Source organism: Girardinichthys multiradiatus, chromosome 17, assembly GCF_021462225.1.
Source record: "Girardinichthys multiradiatus isolate DD_20200921_A chromosome 17, DD_fGirMul_XY1, whole genome shotgun sequence".
Classification (NCBI taxonomy): Eukaryota; Metazoa; Chordata; class Actinopteri; order Cyprinodontiformes; family Goodeidae; genus Girardinichthys; species Girardinichthys multiradiatus.
This window is the reverse complement of record NC_061809.1, coordinates 8,414,624-8,432,178: the sequence shown is the minus strand read 5'-3', so window position 1 is coordinate 8,432,178 and position 17,555 is coordinate 8,414,624. Positions and strand designations below refer to the sequence as shown.

At 38.4% G+C, this 17,555-nt stretch overlaps 1 long non-coding RNA gene across 2 annotated transcripts; it reads left to right on the top strand.

Annotated features, from left to right (window-relative positions):
* Positions 1–545: 545 nt before the first annotated feature.
* LOC124882818 lies at positions 546–17,325 on the top strand. 2 transcript variants are annotated; one of them, XR_007042000.1, is made up of 5 exons: positions 546–639; positions 11,961–12,097; positions 12,458–12,574; positions 14,929–15,044; positions 15,127–17,325. It is a non-coding gene; the product is annotated as an uncharacterized LOC124882818 (long non-coding RNA). The 2 variants fall into 2 exon arrangements; XR_007041999.1 differs by lacking the exon at positions 11,961–12,097.
* Positions 17,326–17,555: the final 230 nt, after the last annotated feature.

Below are 17,555 nucleotides of genomic sequence, written 5' to 3'. Positions count from 1 at the left end.
ATTTTGAAAAATAAATCTCAAATGTCTTTTTCTTTTTCATTTTAATTAAGTGAAAGAATGAGCAGTCTTGAAGAAGAAAATTAAAATGCAAATAGGATTATTGATTACTAATTTCATTTATGAGTCAAACAATGCAGCCACATTCTTAAAATGAAAAAGCATTTCTGAAAATGCGTTTTCATTTGAAATATGGTAACGATTTGCTTCCATAATTATCAAGCATTCAGCTCCGAGAAGGTTCTGTGCAGGGGCGTTTTTAGGGTCTAAAAACATTGGGTGCTTTAGTCAAACCCAAAACATTTATATCTCCATGAGACAGTTTATAAGTAATTTAAAGTTAAAATAACATAAGACATATTGTACCAGTTCTCTGTCTCGGCTGGGTTTAGACTAAATGTAAGTTATTGTGAATCATACAAAAAAGGTTAACAATAATTTTACTTTGTTTTTATTTAGAAGCTGAATGAAGGAAAGACCTTTCCTCGTGATGCAGACTGCTCTGCCTTTTATTACAGGAACATTATAGAAACAAGTCAGAGTTAGTCTTGCCCTGTTGCTCTGACACCTGCAGGACGGAAGAACACATCACGACACATTTTACCGAGTCTCCTGAAAAGGATAAACTGCATATTTTTGGAGGTAAGCCATGAACCGCACAGATATTAAAATTATTAACATCAGTATATATGTGCTTTAATAAGGCTCCTGCAGAACCTTTAGACTCTCATAATAAAGATTCCTTGTGTAGCAGGATTTTTGTTTCCTCGCATTACAATATATCTGTTGTATATAAATATGTTGTATATAAAAAAAATCTCCCTGTTGTTAATTTGGAGTTTAGCCTATAAAAGCCAGTTATTAAGAATAATTACCATAACATTAATTGTTATTAAAGCTGTGCACAAAAAAAGTCATGACTTTTTGTTGGTTATACTTATCTGAGCATGTCTATTGTATTGTGGATCAGGTCCGGACTTTAGGTGATCGGGAGAGATTGTTCTGTTTTTTTTTTAGAGCGATCCTCTCCTATTTGTCCTCCGGCCAGAACATTAGCGGCTGATTTTTATCTGACCTCCCAAGAAAATATAATTTTAATCCGTATTTATTCAAGACTCTGAAATAATGAGACAATTGAGCTTAAATGTTGTCTTAAATGAGCAATGTTGTTTTTCCGTATTTGATATGAGCAGAATCCGCTCCGACAGTCCGCCTGGCACACGCACCGAGACTGAGAGCATACGGTCCAAACTGAAGACACTAAACGGAGCCTCATCTGCCTTCCACCTAACTACTAAAGGGCTACTCCGCTGACTTGACCTGTCTTTAAATGGAAATGGTTTTCCAAAGTTACTAGCCACTCAGCATTTTCACCAGCCACAATGTTGTTGTTGAGAATTATGATTAATATGATGTTGTGGATTTTTCTTATCAAAGTGGGTAGAAGTTGACTCATAACAAGAGAAAATCCGGACTTTGTCTAAATAAGTTTTATTCAAAGGCATTCAGCGTTTGAAGACCCTGACACTGAGGTTAGTCAGTGAAACAGAGCCCCGAACAGAAATCACAAACAGTATTTATACCAAAAATGAGGGTGTTATCTCAACTTCAAAGAGTTTTAGAAATATGGCCCCTAGACCCTCCCCGGGTCAGAGTTAACAAAGTTATTTATGAGGGCACCCATCTACCTTCCCTTGAAATATACACTTCAGGAAGTGTTAACCATAAAACTCTCCAGCATTTGAATTTAGAGTCCATCTGCTCTAAATAACAGAACACTAATAAAACACAGAGGTCAGAGGAGAGAGGTGAAGGGAATATCAGAGCACTTTAAAATAATTTTCCATTACACTCCTTTCTTCTGATTACAAGATAATCACATAACTAAAAGAAAATTATTCAAAACCATCACCCCTCTCAGCTAACAAATAATCCAAAGCCATTCTATTTTGCAAACTCATAGTTCTTATAGCCTGCTGCTCCGTAGTTAGAACAGTGAAACCTTCCTCAGATAAAACAGTAAGATTAAAAGTTAACACAAAGGGATCAGGGACCAAAGATCCTGAAATAGTAGAAGGATCAGTTCTGATAGGACATGACTCAAATTTATGTCTGTTGATTAAAGCACATAAAACAGATATAATAGCTTCGCAACCTACTGTCTTCCCAAGGAAATAAGGTGTACTTTCCTCCTGTGTAATACAAATATCTGGATTTTTAATCGGATTTCTAATACCCCGAATTCTATAAAGAGTTCCTGTAGACGCACACGTTAAATTAATCTCACTAGAAAATGTACTAACATTTCTGCTTTCCCTAACAGTATAATTCCTCACCCAAGGAAAAATGACCTCCACCAACCGGTTATCTGGAAAGAAAGTAGCTAGAGCATAAGTAGTATCAATAGGAACTGGTACCAAAAATGGTTGATCATTAATAACACGTGGAATCAAACAACAAACATAACAACTATCATTTCTTATCTTCCTCACGGTTTGATGCATCAGTTGCCACCAAACATTATCAGCATGTTCATAGTAGTCAGAAAAGTGATGAAACTCTCTTCGAATCCGCTGATGAGTATTATTAGCACAATTCCTCAAATTAGCCTTACATTGTCTTTGCTGTACCTTTTCCCAAATGAACACAAGAGTTGTAAAAAATACTTGCAATACCAATCATTAGCATCAGAACAGACCATCTTCCATTTAACTACATTGTGACCTTAAAGTGGAATGTCCTTTCTTCTGGTACTGAAAGCAAACAGTTTTTTTTTAAAGAAAACAAATTATAAACACAACTTAAAAAACAAAAAATCCTGCTGTCTCTCCTGAGTGGCTTCAAGCTGCCCTGTTACCAGTCTGGTACAGGTGGGCGGTCGTAGGAAGCTCCTCTAGAAACATATTTAGAAACAGGAACTCTAACCTGCTGGAAGTTAGGCTTCCATAGTCCAACTAAACAACGGTGGAAATGAACACATTCAAATTTGTAATAATACCATAATGATAAATATCAAGCAATAAACATAAAAGTTAGATAAAAGCATCCGAGATTTCCTCCTCAGAGTCAGTCTTGCTGTCAAAGTGGGAGGAAAGAATCTCTCACTGTGGTGTGTGTGCAGTGAGGCAAATGACCTTATGATTTCTAACTTTCAGGCAATGCGATGGCCTTAAGTAGATTCTGAAATAACGTTGCACTGCCCAAGGGATTATTGTGCCCTTGTAAGAACAGTGTTCTTCAATCACTCGCCAGTGATCAGCTTACAGTTCTTTGTCTTGTGGCGGTCCGCTGTCCTCACACCTTTCAGCCGTAGATGATCCAGTTAGAAGATGACTTGTGTCCTGGAAGCCAGATGAAGCTGGAGGAGCTGGAGCTTTGCTGCAGCTTTCCTGGGTGTCTAGTAGGATCTGATATGGGCCATTCCAGCCCTGGACTTCCTGTGTTTTCTCCTAAATTCTCTGACCAGAATCCAGTCGCCAGGAATAAAGGACTGGAGGGTGGAAGTGGCTGTTTCTGGTAATGCAGCCTTCACCATCTGTGAAACTTGAGAAAACACAGTGGACAGGTTTTGACAGTAAAACAACATCCTATCTTCACACTAAGATGTGGAAGAAAGTTTTCTTGGCAATATCCCCATGTCCAAATTAGGAGACCTGCCACACAGCACTTCAAAAGGACTGAGATTTGCCTGTGTCATTTTTCTCAATCTCACATAAGTGAGAACAATAGGTAGAGCCTTCACAACGCTTGGCTAATTTTCAATTCAAAGTCCCATTCTCAAACCTAAGTGCTTAACTACATGAACTTCATCAAAACATCCAACAAAATCAAAAGAATTGATCTTCTGACTTCACCTGATATACTAGCAGTGACCATCAGCTAAAAATTCTGAATATCAAAAATGTGACATGATGTTTGAGGAAGGTCTGATTACAGGTCAACATTTCATAGTTTCAGAAAACCCAAAAAGAATTTCAAAAATGGTCTAATTTGTGGAGATATAAAATTTCACAAAAAATCAACACCATAATTTCAGAGAGGTTTTCATAATGTGGTCTTAGGGAACTATGCACCATTTATATAAACAAAGTACAACGTCTCTCTCGCATTGTCACTAAGTCCTCACTGGAGGTATGAGCTACCCTTTTTCCCATGAGTGCTAAAACTTTTGGAACCCCATGTTACTTTATTCTGACATTCCCCTCTCCTGGCGCAGGGTCCAACCCATGCGACAATCCAGCAAAAAGTTTGTACAAAAATGTTTTAATAACCAAGATCACATTACATAGAAATGAATTCTGACATAACTATGTGTCACTATGAATTTAACGAAAGCAACATAAAGAAAATCCAGATGTTTTTAACTGCAATTCAGTTCCAGTAACAACAAAACACAAACTTTAGTTATTCAGTTAATCAATGTCTCACTTAGAAATTAGTCACATATCATCCTGATTTGTCTTGTACAAAGATGAGTATTAGATTAATGGACATCCAATGTAATTTGGATGAATAAACCCTACAAATTGAATCTAATAAATAATTCCCACCAAGTATAAAGGCATGACTCTGATTCTTTATCAAAAATATATTCCTTACTTTTGCATATCTTGAACTGTCAGCTAGCTTAATGGCACCAGGGAAACTTTCAATCTAATAAATCACCAATGATTCTGCATGCAAAACTAATTCTTCAAACTAGTTTAAACTATTTCATTAACCTTTTAATAATAAAACACATAAATCTAAAAGTCATGCTACATCCTTAATCATTATACAAAAAAAAAAACATGTTATTAAGGCAACAATCATTACCAGCATTTTGATTCTATTGTCTCTTAAACAGTGTTAGAACTCAGGAAGGGAGGTGCTGAGCGTTACCATGACAACAAAGGCATGAACCAACCTGGTAGGTGGGCGGAGTCAGGCAGAACTAACCTTTGATTGACAGCCTATGGGCGGAACCACAGTTTCTTCATCCCATCCCACATTAGTGTAACTTAAACTGCAAAACTGTTAACATGCACCTACCTGAGAAACAAGCTGCTTCTTAACTCTCCTGAAAACTCAAAGTTTAATCAATCTGGGATTTAGAAACATTATTCTAAACATGGATTCTTGTTTCATGCAACATATAAACAAACATTCATTCCAACAAAACAAAGACAAAACATCAAAGACAAACAAATGGCCAAATTTGAAGCTTCAAGAATTAAAAGAAATTTTTAACAATCTCTTTTCAGAATATGTTTTCTCAACCATATCTTTTAATGCTATAATTGATAAATTTTGTTATGACAATCGTCAGGATCCTTTTTAAAAATGAGTGCACATAGTCCAAAAAATCTCAAAGTATTTAGAAGCCCAGCAAGTTTTCTCTTATATGAATCCAAATTTACTGATGCTGAAACCTTTTGCTAATTCTTTGTACTGTAACTCTGTAATAATAACTACAATCCTGAGAGTTATTGTTATAATTCTCTTTTTGTTTTGCTCAATTTAATTGCAGCTGCATTGCAGAATTTCAAGTTAAATGCAAAGAAGTATTTTTAATTTAATTCAATTCAAATTCAAAGATACTTTATTGATCCCCGAGGCGAAATTAGAAAAGTCAGCATTGACATTTTCATGTTATACCCAAACTAAACAAAACTGCAGTGTTTGACTTAATCATAAATTAAGATAAGAAGCTTGTCTCCAAACTGGACTTTTTCCCACATAGTGTTTAAAAAAGAACAAATATAATTGTCTTTAATTTGGCTATTTAAATGTTGAGAGTTGGGGAAAACTTATTACTAGAACCCCTCTTTTACAATCCAAATGCTGATAAATGTTCCAATATTTTATCTCTTAGTAATCTGAAATCACCTTGTGTCCTTTAATCTTTAAACCCTAAGAAATCAAACAAGGAGACTTGAGTTTGAGCCGACCATCCTCTTACTGTTAAGAGGGCCTTTATTTCTTTTCTTTTCCTAAAATAAAGGATTTTACTTGTCTTTATTCTGTTATAAAAATCCTAACCTTGGTTCCAAAACTAAACTCTTCAACTCCAATCTGTGTCCCCAGAGTAGAAATTTTTGAGTATTATTGCATTTCAAAGTCACCAAAATGACTGGAACTCATCATTGGCTTAGATCTATTTTAATAAGTAATCAGCCTACCTTTAATTAAGTATTATAATTTCATGGACCCAAAATCTATGGCTTACAGGCTTCAGGGGTCCAGGAACCACAAGTTGAGTACTACTGCATTGAGCAATGGTGTTAACTTTCTGCAGAGATTGAAGGATTGGCTAAATATATTATTTCTGCTTGGACAATAATCAGATTTAAATTATTAGTTCACAGCTCCTAATTTACCTCAGATCATATTTGCTCCTAACCCAGTTCATAAGAAGCTTCAGACAACATTATGCTAAAAAGCCAAAAACAAAACAAAAAACCAGATCTGTTTTAAAATAAAGAAAAAGCATGCTTAAAAAACTTGATACTGTGGTGGAAAATAACTCCACGGTTCTGAAGGCCTTTTCATGCAGAGTCTTTTAGGAAGCATGAGATTAGTTTAATTTTTGTGTGGTACCACTGTCCAATCAGATTCTTTCTAAATAACCCAATTTTTTCATACTCATTTTAAAGGTTTGTTTTACCAAGGAAAATGTGTTTAACAAAACCAATTACTCTCAAAAGTTTTAAAAGTTTTTAGCTGGTGATATCTTAGAAAACAACAAGTGTTTTAATATTTCTATGCAACACAGAACTGATCAGGTGTCCTTTCCTTCTACAAAGGGAGAAAAAAGAACCTGCAGAACCAAACCTTTCATAGTTTTTTGTCAGGACCTGATATAAGGTACAGTGTAAATCAACACGCTGCATGAATCAGAAGAGGGAAGAAAAAAACACTAATATAACCTCTTCCCAGCAGCTGCTGTGAAAAACAATGACTTTGTACTTTCCATAAGTGTCAGTTAACACTTGTGGACAAAAACTGCACCAAACTGTAAGTACTGTGTCAGAGACTGTATGAAGACCATCTGCAGTAAAACTAAGCCTGTTTTAATGAGGTCTCTACCCATTAGATTTATGGAATACAAAATCTGACAACAGAAAATAATACCTGAAGGAGAAACCCATCAGGTTTTACGCATTCGCTGGGTTTTAAAAATACTCCTTCATGAGATGTGTCCTGAGAATAACATAGAAACACTTGGTTACTGCTGAGTTTTGGAGATGTTGTAACTTCCTCTGCTTTTAATAACTAGAATAATTGACCCTGAATATTCCACGACGAAAGAGAACTTGCTTCTCTAAAAGAATTAACCGCAAAGTATCAAATGAGCTAAGTTATCACCCTTTTGAAGATACTTTTCTAACCCTAAAATAATATTTTAAACCGCTATATCTGTCAACGTCAAGCAAGCATCACATGAGCAGCGGTTAATAAGCGTTCTTCATTGCAGAAAATAGGAAAAGATTTATGCAAATGTGTGTTTGTACGTTACCCCCATCAGTTTCTAAATCGCTCCAGAGTCAGACTGTCAGGCACACAGTTCTCCATCAGTCCAAAAAAACAACCAGGCCCTTCCCCGGTCTGTTGGTGAGACATTCAATCATTCTTTGTCCACTTTAACTTCTCCAGGAGGGAGAAAGAAGAAACTTTGCTCCGGTTTCTCTTCTGCCCGCACAAGATGCTTTCAATATAAATCCAGTGTATCACTCTTCTAGCTCTTGCAAACAGCATGGATCATTGTCCATCTCAGTGGGTCCAGATTTCTTCTGAGTTTCGTTTTTTTTTTTCTTGTAGAAAGTCACACTGCGATTTTCAACATGCAGGAAGGCAGATCTTTCTCTTTCAGGCCGTGCTGGAGAAGCGTCTCTGGCGGAGTAGCCATGGAGAAGGGCAGGTTTCTAAAATCCAGACTCAAAAACGCAGATGTTGAACTCAAATCCCATATATGTGTGTATTTGTGTGTGAGAGAGGCAAAAGAAAAGTTTAGTATAGGTTCAGATTTTGTACAAATACATATTATCAGTCAGTCAGTCAGTTGTCCACCTGCCTGTCACTTCCTTCCACAACATGAACTATACTCCTTTCTAAAACAACTTTCTTTTCGCATCTCTAATGTCTCTTTTCACTTTTACCTTCTTTACCGACTGATCGCAATATTTAAGACAAAAAAAACTTCCTTCAGGAAAGTTTTAACTCTTTAACCCCTTAATTGATGCACTCTGTGCTTTTTAATATTCTTCTTATGTTTTTTTATTTATTTTTCCATCAACTGTTTTACTTGAAACTATTTAAACTATTTAACTTATTTACACTCAAACTTCCACGCTGTGAAAAACCAAACTTATCTTCCAAATTAAAGCACATTTAACACAATCATCCCCACTTTTTCCTTTCATTATTTTATAAATCAGAGTATGAAGAAGGAGACACCCCTGATGCCTCAAGGTTCCGGAACCATTTTTTTTTTTTTTTACCTGTTCAGCGGCACGTCTGCCGTCTGGCTTTTCTCCTTTATGAGGTGTAGAAAATTGCTAAAAACCACCCGCAAAACCCTGTGTTTTGCTTTATCTTATTGTTACCAATAAGAACCTCCCTGCAATTCCTTTGCAGGGTGACCGGGCCCTCAGCTGATGTCCTCCCTCTCGCAACTCTGGAACCTAATTAATTAGTTAGGAGATGATGGTTAATGTGTAATAAAAATAATAATATACATTATATCATACAGAGCAACTTCTCACCCAGATATATTTGACGACAAATTGTTCGGATCTAATCAGCCAGAAGCCGCAGGCGGACATGAGGACTCCCCTCCGTAAAATGGAAGTGGACTGAGAACAACTCTCAGGCTGGCCAGACGTCCGTGTCCCCCTCCTGCGGTCTCCTCTGGCACGTTAGATCCTGTTCGTGACGCTAAAATTGTTGTGGATTTTTCTTATCAAAGTGGGTAGAAGTTGACTCATAACAAGAGAAAATCCGGACTTTGTCTAAATAAGTTTTATTCAAAGGCATTCAGCGTTTGAAGACCCTGACACTGAGGTTAGTCAGTGAAACAGAGCCCCGAACAGAAATCACAAACAGTATTTATACCAAAAATGAGGGTGTTATCTCAACTTCAAAGAGTTTTAGAAATATGGCCCCTAGACCCTCCCCGGGTCAGAGTTAACAAAGTTATTTATGAGGGCACCCATCTACCTTCCCTTGAAATATACACTTCAGGAAGTGTTAACCATAAAACTCTCCAGCATTTGAATTTAGAGTCCATCTGCTCTAAATAACAGAACACTAATAAAACACAGAGGTCAGAGGAGAGAGGTGAAGGGAATATCAGAGCACTTTAAAATAATTTTCCATTACAATGATTAAAGCTGACTATAGTGTGTTGTCCGAGCTACCGCACCCTGTTGGCGGTCAGATGCCTCGGAGTTCCTCCGATACTTGCTCCCCAGATGCAATCACACACTCTATCTAAAGAGTCTTAAAAGGAACGACTCTCATACAGTTTCAAACTTTTAGCTCCTTTAATCCAATTTAAGGCAGAGGAATGATTACAGGGATTAGCGCTGAGGCTCCCGTCTCGGACCGTCGCCGTCTGTTAGAGGATGACGAAGAGCCCCGATAGAAGGTCACATATACAGGTCCTTCTCAAAATATTAGCATATTGTGATAAAGTTCATTATTTTCCATAATGTCATGATGAAAATTTAACATTCATATATTTTAGATTCATTGCACACTAACTGAAATATTTCAGGTCTTTTATTGTCTTAATACGGATGATTTTGGCATACAGCTCATGAAAACCCAAAATTCCTATCTCACAAAATTAGCATATCATTAAAAGGGTCTCTAAACGAGCTATGAACCTAATCATCTGAATCAACGAGTTAACTCTAAACACCTGCAAAAGATTCCTGAGGCCTTTAAAACTCCCAGCCTGGTTCATCATTCAAAACCCCAATCATGGGTAAGACTGCCGACCTGACTGCTGTCCAGAAAGCCACTATTGACACCCTCAAGCAAAAGGGTAAGACACAGAAAGAAATTTCAGAACGAATAGGCTGTTCCCAGAGTGCTGTATCAAGGCACCTCAGTGGGAAGTCTATGGGAAGGAAAAAGTGTGGCAGAAAACGCTGCACAACGAGAAGAGGTGACCGGACCCTGAGGAAGATTGTGGAGAAGGGCCAATTCCAGACCTTGGGGGACCTGCGGAAGCAGTGGACTGAGTCTGGAGTAGAAACATCCAGAGCCACCGTGCACAGGCGTGTGCAGGAAATGGGCTACAGGTGCCGCATTCCCCAGGTCAAGCCACTTTTGAATCAGAAACAGCGGCAGGAGTGCCTGACCTGGGCTACAGAGAAGCAGCACTGGACTGTTGCTGAGTGGTCCAAAGTACTTTTTTCGGATGAAAGCAAATTTTGCATGTCATTCGGAAATCAAGGTGCCAGAGTCTGGAGGAAGACTGGGGAGAAGGAAATGCCAAAATGCCAGAAGTCCAGTGTCAAGTACCCACAGTCAGTGATGGTCTGGGGTGCCGTGTCAGCTGCTGGTGTTGGTCCACTGTGTTTTATCAAGGGCAGGGTCAATGCAGCTAGCTATCAGGAGATTTTGGAGCACTTCATGCTTCCATCTGCTGAAAAGCTTTATGGAGATGAAGATTTCATTTTTCAGCACGAACTGGCACCTGCTCACAGTGCCAAAACCACTGGTAAATGGTTTACTGAACATGGTATCACTGTGCTCAATTGGCCTGCCAACTCTCCTGACCTGAACCCCATAGAGAATCTGTGGGATATTGTGAAGAGAACGTTGAGAGACTCAAGACCCAACACTCTGGATGAGCTAAAGGCCGCTATCGAAGCATCCTGGGCCTCCATAAGACCTCAGCAGTGCCACAGGCTGATTGCCTCCATGCCACGCCGCATTGAAGCAGTCATTTCTGCAAAAGGATTCCCGACCAAGTATTGAGTGCATAACTGTACATGATTATTTGAAGGTTGACGTTTTTTGTATTAAAAACACTTTTCTTTTATTGGTCGGATGAAATATGCTAATTTTGTGAGATAGGAATTTTGGGTTTTCATGAGCTGTATGCCAAAATCATCCGTATTAAGACAATAAAAGACCTGAAATAGTTCAGTTAGTGTGCAATGAATCTAAAATATATGAATGTTAAATTTTCATCATGACATTATGGAAAATAATGAACTTTATCACAATATGCTAATATTTTGAGAAGGACCTGTATACAGTGGAATGGTTCAAACGCAATAACATTCTCCAAGCCCGGCTTCATCGCTTGTGATAATGCAAAGTGTACCATATTCCCCCATGACTTTAGCATTAGCAAGGTCTTTGTTGTATACACTCACCGGGTACTTTATTAGGTACACCTGTCCAGCTGCTCGTTAACGCAAATTTCAAATCAGCCAATCACATGGCAGTTGTAACCCTTTCAGAACCTGAAATGTTCTAAGTTGTGTGTACGTTTGAGAGCCATTAACCTAATCCAGTTTCATCAAACAAAGGGAGAAAAAGCAACTACTGGTGGGAAATTTAGATTGCATTCTGCTTAAGCTACTTCAAATGCAAGCATGACTACTACTTGACTCAACCTGCTCACTCCAGCTGGGTGTAGGCTGAGACCGTTTCTCAAGAATGTAAATTGCATGCTTTTTTAATGTTTTCTCTTGGACAAAAGATTATTTTTCTGACTTTTTTGTCGAAAATGCTGAAAAAGTCTTTAATGGAGGCTGCATGGTTTTGTAGATCTACCCAAGGCGAAGGGGCTTGACATGAAATATGCAACATTTGTACTCCTCTGTCTGCTGACCCGATCCTCTTTCCCCCCCTTTAAAATTCATCCACATTGGATGAATTTTGCTTGACAGTCCTCTTGAGGCCGCGGTTATCCCTCTTGCTGGCGCAACTTTTCTTATCACATTTTTTCTTCCACTCAGCTTTCTATCTTGGGTACAGCACTCTGTGAACAACCAGATTCTTTGGCTATGAGCTCTTGTGTATTTCCATCCTTGTGGAAGGTGTCAAGGACTGTCTTCTGGACATCTGTCAAGTCAGGATTCGTCCTCATGTTTGTGTAGGTCATAATTTGGCAATTGCATAACATTTATACATTGAAAAATGTTTCTTTATTAGTATTATGTATTATTCTACTTTTCTGAGACACTGAAATTCAGGTTTTCATAATATCTAAGCCATATTCATCAAAATGACAAGAAAAAAAGGTTTTTAAATTAGTGACAAAATATTTTAAACTTTTTCTCAATATTGTATTTAAGATCTACCTGGGTTTTCTTTTGCTTTTTTTTTTCTTATCTACACTTTTTATTTATTCTTCTTACACAAACCCTTACTCTTGACCCATTTGATATCCAAAATTAAAATATTATAATTACTGACATTTTAATTATTCTCACTACTAACTTTTTTCATGTAGGTAATAGAAACAGATGACAACTTTAAACCACTAAGTAATGGCTATGACTACCTGGTGGACTTTTTGGATTTGTCATTTCCTTCCTTAAGGCCAGACAGAGAGCACTCCTACATTGAGGTAAGCACCACTCGAAGAACTCAGCAGCAAAAAGGAGCCGAACATACAGGGGTTGGACAATGAAACTGAAACACCAGGTTTTAGACCACAATAATTTATTAGTATGGTGTAGGGCCTCCTTTTGCGGCCAATACAGCGTCAATTCGTCTTGGGAATGACATATACAAGTCCTGCACAGTGGTCAGAGGGATTATAAGCCATTCTTCTTGCAGGATAGTGGCCAGGTCACTACGTGATACTGGTGGAGGAAAACGTTTCCTGACTCGCTCCTCCAAAACACCCCAAAGTGGCTCAAATCACGGCAGAATTAAATGTGCACCTCAACTCTCCTGTTTCCACCAGAACTGTCCGTCGAGAGCTCCACAGGGTCAATATACACGGCCGGGCTGCTATAGCCAAACCTTTGGTCACTCATGCCAATGCCAAACGTCGGTTTCAATGGTGCAAGGAGCGCAAATCTTGGGTTGTGGACAATGTGAAACATGTATTGTTCTCTGATGAGTCCACCTTTACTGTTTCCCCCACATCCGGGAGAGTTACGGTGTGGAGAACCCCAAAGAAGCGTACCACCCAGACTGTTGCATGCCCATATTGAAGCCTGGGGGTGGATCAGTGATGGTTTGGGCTGCCATATCATGGCATTCCCTTGGCTCAATACTTGTGCTAGATGGGCGCCAAGGACTACCGAACCATTCTTGAGGACCATGTGCATCCAATGGTTCAAACATTGTATCCTGAAGGCGGTGCCGTGTATCAGGATGACAATGCACCAATACACACAGCAAGACTGGTGAAAGATTGGTTTGATGAACATGAAAGTGAAGTTGAACATCTCCCATGGCCTGCACAGTCACCAGATCTAAATATTATTGAGCCACTTTGGGGTGTTTTGGAGGAGCGAGTCAGGAAACGTTTTCCTCCACCAGTATCACGTAGTGACCTGGCCACTATCCTGCAAGAAGCATGGCTTAAAATCCCTCTGACCACTGTGCAGGACTTGTATATGTCATTCCCAAGACGAATTGACGTTGTATTGGCCGCAAAAGGAGGCCCTACACCATACTAATAAATTATTGTGGTCTAAAACCAGGTGTTTCAGTTTCATTGTCCAACCCCTGTATATAATGGATGCATATTTTATATACCATCCAAAGGCATATATATAAACATCTTAGCTGCAAACATCTGCCTCATCTGGTCTAGTTAAGTACTGATTTCTAATCTGGCATGTTTGACAATGAGCAATGAGTTTTGTCTTGTCTGCATTTGCCTAGAATAGGTTCTGACCCATCCATTCACTGATGTTTTGGACACACTTATCGAAGAGGATTACATAGGTAATAGAAGATAGAATAATAGATGTCATAGTGCTCCATAATATGAGTTAGTGGGATCACGTCAACGTTCACTTAAAGTGGCCTGAGAACAGAACCTGGAGGAACCCCTAATGTGATCTTTGTTGGCTTAGATTTATACCTACCAAATGACACACAGTTGCCCTGTCAATAAGATCTGAACCACTTACCAGACAATTCCACCCTTTGTTCCTCCAATCTTTAAATAAGGGTGTTACTATCATCACTGTCAAATGCAGCACTGAGATCTGACAAAAGACGTATTCTAATAAAAGCTGGGAGCAGATTTGTTTTAGAATGTGTTGCAGGGATATAACAGTTTAACCCTGGTGGGCTTTATGAGCCAAATCTTTTAGGCTGTTGCCTCACAGCAAGAAGATCCTGGGTATAAATCAATATGTATGGAGGTTGCATGTTCTCCCAGTGCTTGCCTGTGTCTTCTATGGGTACCTATGTTTTCTCCCTGTACATGTGAATGGTATTTCACCTATTTATTTTATATGTGTTGGCCCTGTTATGGACTGACAACCTGTCCAAGATGCGCCCCACCTCTCGCCATTGACACTATAGGCTCCAACCCCTCTGAGTAGGAACAAGCAGGTATAGACAATAAAAACTATAAACGTGTAATTATTGTCATTACTATATGAGTACGTATGTACACACTATGATTAAAAATATCCAAAGTTCTTAAAGTTAGAGGTGGTAATCAACAAATAAAGAGTAAATTTGGAAGTACAAGTTTGCTCTTTTGTATAAGCGATGCCAAATGGTTTGAGAGACCAGTAAACACTTGTCATCAATAATATATGGACATTGTTCAGTTGAGAAAATAGAAAGAATGAACAACTATCTCATGCAAAAGTAATTAAATGTATAAACAGACAATAAAACAAACTAGGAAAATAGGAAATAAGTGCAGCATATTGATCCCTCTAGGATAAAGTTAAAGAATGACAGCAAGGAAAATCTAAAACTTTCTCTGTGTTTTACTTTGAGATTAAAAACACAATCGGTGTGATGAGGTACGTGGTCCTGCATGGCTGCCTCTAGGATGACCTGTACATTGGCTTTCAGAACCAAATCAGCCGAGATCCGGATGTCTACCACCACAAGTATACTCACGCTAAAAAAAGTATTGCTTTAATTTCTTTAAAACCCACAAAATTAAATTTATTCTTTGGTTTTGGCCTTCAGGTTCTGGAACCACTTCCAGACCCAGTTACCACTGCGCTGTCCAGACTGGGGCCAGTTTCTGCAGAAGGTGACCCCCATCCAGGAAACGGACGCATCAGATGGAGGCTTACTGAGCTACTGTTCAGTCTTATAGATTTAAATAGTGGGAATATGAGGATAATGTTTCAGATTTTCTGGTTCCCTTTTTTTCTGGTAAATTATGAATGCACATGAAAGGTATTTAAATAACTACTTTGGTGATTGCATTTATTCAGCTCGAAGGGAATTCACAAATGAAGATGCCATTAACTCTGAAGGTTGTTGAATGTGTTTTTAATAGTGTTTCCTACTGGCTTTTGTGCTTATGGAAGTTGTCTTTTGTAACTGTTCTGGGTTTTGTTTTTCTATTTATTGAAAATGTGTTTTCTTATCTAAATGCAGGTAATTCGGTGAAGCAATTATAGAGCAAGGCCACAGCTCAAATGCATTTTTGATTACCTATTAATTCTTCTCTCAGAACCCCTTTTCTAAGCTTCCAACCATCTGTCCATATCCTTTACCCCTTATTTTGAGGTCTTTAGATCCAGTTAATTTTTTTTTTTTTTCAGGCATTTTAGGAAAACAAAACTTGGATATTCCTGAGAAGGGAAGACGAGTCACATTTACAATCACTGGTTATCTTATTAGGCACACCTTCTCAATTCCAATTTGCAAATGAATCAATCATATCGCAGCAACGCAAAGCATTGGGGTGTCTAGAGGTAGTGATGATGACTTGCTGGCGTTCTACGAGAACATTAGAATAAGGAATTAAAAGGGTTTGTGTGTTTACAGATGATGGTTCAAAACAGAGAAAATATCCAGTGAGGCAAACTGGTGTTTGAGATGACAGAAACTCAGCAGTAGCTCAAATGACTTTTACAAAGAAGTTATACAGAATACTGTCTCTGAACAGAAATTACCTTGGAGCTCTGAAGCAGATGGACTACAGCAGCAGAAGGCTTTACCGGGTACCACTCCTGTCAACTAAGAACAAAAACCTGAGGAAACGAGGTCACCAAAATTAAATATGTGACATGTGAAAAACAGGCTCCATGGTTGCGCAGTTGGTAGTATTGTTTCAGAGCGAAGGTTGTGGTTTTACATCCCAGCCATAGATCTTTCTGCATGGAGTTCATGCTTCTTGCCTACTGGAAATAGGAACCAGCTCCATATCAAAGATGGCCAGCAAAAAAATCTGCAATGCTATCATGCAAATACAGGCAAAAATGGTCCCGAAACTTCAGTTCAGTCTGGAGCCAGTGCCAGGGAGACTTCACCCCAGCAAGACCTACCTAATGAAGCGGCATTGAAGAACATTTAACCAACTGTACAACTAAAAATGATCACGAAAACCAAAATGACAGCGATAATTTCTTTTAGTTAGATATTTCTCATAATGCTTCACAAAGATCTCCATCATCAGGTTCAAGCAGGATTGAGGATTAATTAATTTCCCTTCAGGAATAATAAAATATTTTTGAATTGAATTGGAACCTTAACCCTCTCAAGAATTTCATCCTTTTTATCCATCTAGACAATCCTCCCCAATCAGCTGGGTTCATTTCAGTTTTAGTTTAATTATTCACTATGCAGCATACGTACTATAGTGCCTTGTATGAGATGGATTCAATGTCAGTTCCATTTCACAACAAATCCATTCACTACAGCCTCCCTATTCAACCCAGTTCCATTTTATTCAGTCTTCTTCATGCCTACTATTCCCCCAGTGGGAATTTAGTTGGGTTTTAAGTTGGCCAGTCGATGTACTCAGGCACTTTGAGTCTTCTTCTACATAACTACTAATCATGAGACTCCAATGATGAAACAACCTTTTTATAGCCTTGTCTTATCTCCCTTATGTTTGATTAAATATCTTGGCACTTTGTTGATTAGAAAACTGCCTCACCTTCTCCTTGTTTAAGACAGTAGCACTAGTGATTATAACCAAACCTTTTACCTGGTCACACAAAGCTCTATTTATTGCTTAAAGCCCAATGGTGAAAGAATGAAAAATGTTTAATGATCGTTTGGGTTTTGATAGACTGATGTTTTCATCATAGTACTGTGGTACTGGTATTTTGTTATACAATGTAATAGTTTATTTTTCTTTTAGGGAATACAGTACCAAACTGTGGAGGTATTTGTCATGATTATCAATTAAAAGTGATGTTTTTGTTGTATGACAGTCAATCAGACTCAATTTTCCCGGTTTTTGGTCAATTACGACCAGACCTGCCAACATTTTTTCAACTTTGCGTGGAATTACCTTTTTAACCCAGTGAGTTAGGTCAAACATTTGGGATATCCTTCCACCACCTTCTCACATTCCTCTTGATAGAACCGCTGCTACTGAGTCAGATTTGTAGGCAGCTTTGCTCATACATTTTCAGCTCTGCCCACAAATTTAC